General features: G+C 41.0%; 1 long non-coding RNA gene across 1 annotated transcript; it reads left to right on the top strand.

Annotated features, from left to right (window-relative positions):
- The first annotated feature begins 3,890 nt into the window (after nt 1–3,890).
- Nucleotides 3,891–4,526, top strand: LOC148899242 (uncharacterized). Its single transcript, XR_016114856.1, has 2 exons — nt 3,891–4,111; nt 4,183–4,526. It is a non-coding gene; the product is annotated as an uncharacterized LOC148899242 (long non-coding RNA).
- Nucleotides 4,527–5,988: the final 1,462 nt, after the last annotated feature.

Below are 5,988 nucleotides of genomic sequence, written 5' to 3' on the forward strand. Positions count from 1 at the left end.
CACAGCTGCAGTCTGAGAAGTCATCCACCTCGAGAGACAGTTTTTTTTTTTTTTTTTTTTTTTTTTTTTTTTTTTTGGGGGGGGGGGGGTATGGAGGTGGGGGATATTCAGACAGAGCGAGATTTTACCTTAATCTTCCGTCTATCCAGCAAGATGCCATCAGACTTCTCTCTGCCCTACATTGCTTTGCCCTCCAAGGTTTTGTTTTAGTCAAGCCCGGCTGAGTTACGTTCAGAGTCCACGGCCCGTCTTGACACGAATGAAGAGTGACAGCTGCGGCTATGAAGTGGAAACAGATCTCCGGAATTCCACAGTTCTCCCGGGTCAAATCAGCTGTCCTTTACACCAATCGATCCGGGACCATTGATTCTTTCACCAGTTTAATTTGCTTACGGGTGTCTGCTTAGGAATGATTTACGGAGCCCCTTTGCTCTATTTGCAAAAGCCGACAATCATGCGCTTTGATGAATTAGCTACTTTTCCTTGCCCTTTTATATATGTACCTTTTAAAATGTATAGGTTGGAACCCCACCCACCAGAGGAGCTCTCTGGTGCACAGTGGAAATTGGAGGAGTTTGTTTTTCTATCACTGCAGTCAATCTTACTGCAGAGGTCACTCGCTCAAGAGATACTCATACCAAAACATCGACTTAGAGCTTCTGCCTCACTATTGATGAAAAAAATATATGAAAAAATATAGCCGTTGACAGCACGTATAATGCGTGGCCATGTAATTTGACTGTCACAGTTAATTCAAATTCCCACACATAATGGCATTTTCAATTCGGTAAAAAATAAAATCAGAAGGCAATCACCAGTGGTTAAAATTTGTCGTCTGAGGCACAGATGAGCTTCCCCTCATATTGGGTATTATTATACGTGCCCTGGAGAAATTAAATTCTGGGCGACTTTCAATTCTCACTGTTATGTATTGATTTTATATATTACATTGATGGTATATACGCGCAGAATTTAACTCATTCACTGCCCGACAATGTGCAAAAATGTGTCCACTCCAGAGCCAGGGCTTTTGTCATTTTCACCCAAATTGAGTTTTATGACGACAGAAACCTTAGACTGTCTTCTTTCATCAGAAAAAAAGAGCTAATTCCCAAATTACATGGGTCTGGAGTTATATGAGCTTGAAATGAGGGTGGCTGTCCAAAATACAATAAATACATACGTATTGGTTTATATAGCGCTTTAACAACAGCTGAAGCTGGCACAAAGCGCGAACATGGAAAAAAAGGAAATGCTCCCCCCTCATGGAATGGAAAATACATTGCCAGAGGTCTTACCAGCGCTTTATTGGCACCCCCGCAAAAACAAAACCCGAAGAAATTTGGCCCTCCACGTCATATTTTCAATTCCCAAATAAATTCAGGAATGGCAGTGAATGGCTTAATTTCACCATAAATTGTCACATCAACATTTTCAAGCAAAGGCCTTTTGACGAATTACCATTCTTTTGTCGCTTGGTCGACAGGAGTAAATATTGGCCCATCTTCTTCATCCGCGTATGGTGCATTATTCATTGGAAGAAATGGTATTCAGTTTTCTGTTTAAACAAGATAAAATCAGTCTGCTGTTTGAACGTTGAAAGTATTGCAATATAAAAGTATACATATTTGTATACACAGTACAGTAAACTGTATTTTCACTGTTGGCCATATTAGCCTCACTGCAACTGAAAACTGAAAAGTATTTTATTGATCTTCAAAACCAAATTGAGGCACGCACTTGAAACCTTGAGCCTAAAAAGGAAGGAAAAAGAAGTACTTTTTTTGGTTTTTGTTTTAGGTGCCATATGATGGTATATAGAATGATCGGTGTAATACACATTTTGTTATGCTGAATAGCTGCGGCAAAGTTCCATTACTTTGATCGTACATCTAATAATAATAATAATAATAATAATAATAACACTTTAAGCGCCTTTCAAAGGTCTCATCTACTTAAAAATGATCTGGATCCATTTTATTTTTCAACAAACATTAAGGTCACACAATTGAGTTAAATGAACACACCATGTTTTTCATTGCACTTTTATTCCTGAGTTTATGAATGCACCTGTATGAATGTCTGTTTGCCACCTTGTAAAACGACATGTGGCTATGAAGAACTGATTTATATACTAGATAAGTTAAATTCAGCTAATTTGTTTTAATAATTACTCCCCACCTCTCATTCCCCATGTTGTTTTTTAGTTTTAGAATCCACAATACTTATTTTACCGGCATGTAAGTAAGAGTCCAATTCCAGCATGAAGGGCCCCTGGTGTGACATAAAAGAAAATGCACACCACTGTTGTGTGTAAACCGGAATGTTTGCCCTGACTCATTTGCCTTCCAAAAGACATGGAGACCCAAGGGAAATGATGTGTGACACACAGGCCCTCACATGGCAGTCTCTGGCAGTTGTTGCTTTGATGAAGCTGCATGCTCATTGGTCTCTTGCTCAAATACGACAGCTTGTCCCAAACGGTGATGGAAAATATCTCGGTGTTAGAGACGTCATTTCTGTAGGTAAAGCTTTGACACACCCTCCCACTGTTTGTCTGATTTTACGCCTCCAAAAATATGCATTGAGATTTTAAAACACACTTTCAGGTGAGTAAACAGAAGGCCTTTGTGGTCTGGACCGTCTGTGAGGAACAAAGGGATGAGATTGCATCTGATTATTTAATTGATATTTGAGACGAGTGCGCCGGAGCTTGGTGGATTACGAGCATTGTAAGGACAAATGGCTTGGCGATAACCTCACATTAGGTCTGATGGGAGACAAAACAAACAGAAGTACAAAAGGAGCCTTGATCAGTTCAAGATACTTCCCCTTATAACCATACGAGGCACAAGAGTGGAATACTTGTGGGTGAGAACAAACTTTTGAGATGAAAACAGCCTTTGTGGAAGTGAATTCCGATAAATCAAAAAAGCGCCTTTGCCTTGCGTGCGCGAGATCAGGTGACCTGGCATTGTTGATAAAAATCCATTTGTTTTGACTCCCACAAAAGAAGTCGCGCACGGAATCTTGTGTTTTCAGAAGCAGAAATCTAATTACCACTCTTGCCCTCACCTTCAAAGTAACACACGCATACTGGTGTCAAAAGTACAAGGTCTCTCAATGTGCATCTCACACTCTCTCTCTCAAATTACCCCTGTCCTTTGCACTTTTGTTTGCAATCAAAAAAGCAACAAGAACCCCCCCCCCCCACACCCCCTCGTGCTTTTGTTTGTTTAGATCTGAATATATGAGCACATGCATTTTGTGTGCCCAGTGGGTGTGCACTCACACACATAGCTGGCGGATGATTGCTTGTGACGGCCATATTGATTTCTGTCAAAGGTAAAGCTTGCAAGCTTGCTCCGAGACAGCAGGTGGAGATTTCTGATAAAGACCGACTCATTCCACGAGTCATTCCATGGGACACACCTGCGGAGTGAAGCTCTTAAGGCCACACACGCAAACAAACATGCTTACATGAGCACAGGATGGGGCTATAGAAGGATTTCTTTCCGTGAAATGACTCTTTGCTGATTCTTACTAACAATGTTGGAAGCATCTACTATATGGTGGGAATCAGCAACCATTCACCAATACCACAGAATGCAAACATTAGCTTATACAGCTAGCTTACAAGTCGACCGACCGGTAGGCAATTGCATAATACAGTACAATACATATTGATTTACATGGTGCTTTAACAACAGCTGAAGCTGCAACAAAGCACTTACCATGAACAGGTATCATACGAACGTTAAATTTATGAAAATTAAACCCTGTATTATGCACTACTTTTCGCGATACACACCCCCCACCACGGCTGGCGGAGTAATCTTCCGCGGAAGAACACCAAAGCACATGACTGAACAGCGCCCCAGCCGGCCTGCCTTTCCACACCCGCTTTCTCTGAATGCACACGTCGACCCAGAGCGAGTGAGAGACAGAGAGAGAGAGGGAGAGAGAGACACACGTCGATCGCCTCCAAGGAGTTTTTTACATATACTTTTGCTTTTTTGGGACCAAAAAAGACACCACAGGCTCATGTTCAGCCGAAGAAGACACAAAACAACAGTCGAGGAGAAGGAGATCATTGAGAAACACGAACGAGGTGTGCGTTTGTCTGATTTAACCGCTTAGCGGATATGCTAAGTCCATTTCAATGTGTATCATTGTGTTCAGCTGATAGAAAAGGATTGGCATGGCGTTACCCTTCGATCCTTGAAAGCAGCATGGAAGAATTTGTGGCCTGGGACTCGAAGTGGATGCATATGACATCGAGGAGCTTGTTGCTGACCATAATGAGGTCCTCAACACACAGGATTTGATTTCCTAAGTGGAATGATGTGCAGGCTTTTATTGAACAGTTCCATCCAGAAAAGACTGTGACTATGAGAATCATCAACATGATGAATCATAATGGGATGCCTCAGTTTCGTGAGACCTTACAAGTCAGAAAGCAACAGGTGTCAAATAAGAGCCATCAACGACCATCACAAATGTAAATAAAGTGACTTTATTATACAGTGCAGTGTATTTCTTTCATTACAATACAATAGCACATTTATTATACATAGAATACCGTATGTTGTATGTAGTTTTAAGGCTTATTTAGTTGAAAATTATATTTTATGGAGACCTGGGAACGGATTATTCTCATTTTAATGGTTTCCTATAGGAATTTTTTGGGGGGATACACACTTTTCGCCTTACACACTGTCTGGGAACCAATTAAGTTTGTAAGCCAAGGTCTCACTGTACACAAATGGGGACACAAATCTTCTCCAGGACTTCTATGAAGGCAGCCAGTCTCGCGGCACCATCTTGAAGTAAGAAAAAAAAAATAATAATAATAATGTGACACAACAAAAAAGACAGAGACAGTCATTCAATCTTCGGCACTTTCTGCACCCTCTTTGTTGTATGAAGCAGTACGAGACGAAAGAGGATGATCAAAGCGTCCTTTTCATCAGTGGATCAGGGATATCATGCTACAAGCTTAATGTTGAAAGCAAACATGAAGCTGTTGAATCCATTGATGAAAAAAGACTCTCACATCTCCTGTCCCACGTAAATCCACTTTAATTCCAAGCTGAGACAATTGCATATATGCATCGCCGCTCTACACTAATGCTCCTTTTTGTCATCGCGGGCTACTCAAGCCACACATCCATCCAGCCGCAGACTGGATGGATAAATTACCATGGTCTTTGAATCCATTATGACTAAAAATTGTGTTTGGCTGGCTTGATAAAAGGTACTTTTATCGGTTAACCCCCCCTCCCTCCCAAGAAAAAAAAAAGTGCTGATCAAACAGTTCAGTGTCAACTTTGCAAACCCAAAAACTTTTTCCAGCCGGCAGTAACTAACCGCACGACACTTTTCTTGTTGTCAAATAATAAAATAATCGCTAGACACCACTTTCTCTGATCCTCTCTCGTGCATACACACACACGCACACACGCGCGCACGCACACACAGACACACGCACGCATGCACACGCACGCGCACACACACACACACACACACACACACACACAAATACACACACGGCAATCTGTCCCTAAAATGGACAAAACAGAAAACAAATCAAAGTTTCAGCTTGAAAAAAATAAACAGAAAAAAATCACTGCAATTTGTGAGGCAGGTACTCACTTTTGTAGTGTAATCAAGCATTTTCTGCAAGAACAAGTCTTATCGTAACTGCCATGTACCATTTTAAAATGTCGGTCCAGATTCCCTTACTTCTCCATTGCCCTCAGTGCATTGGAAATGAAACCAATACGTTTTAAAAAGGAATGAAGAAACACCAAAACTTAACAACTGGTTGCTAGCTGTATGTAACTGCTGACCACTCTCAATTACATATCATGAAAAACACGCACCAGTATGGAAAAGCTGACTTATTTTGTTCTTTTCATAAGATTGCTTTTTTGTGGATGTCACATGAGACTAATACAGAGTCAGTCTGTCCTGTACATTAAGATA

This window comes from Hippocampus bargibanti, linkage group LG04 (genome assembly GCF_051943395.1).
Source record: "Hippocampus bargibanti isolate YZ-2025 linkage group LG04, ASM5194339v1, whole genome shotgun sequence".
NCBI classification, from domain to species: Eukaryota; Metazoa; Chordata; class Actinopteri; order Syngnathiformes; family Syngnathidae; genus Hippocampus; species Hippocampus bargibanti.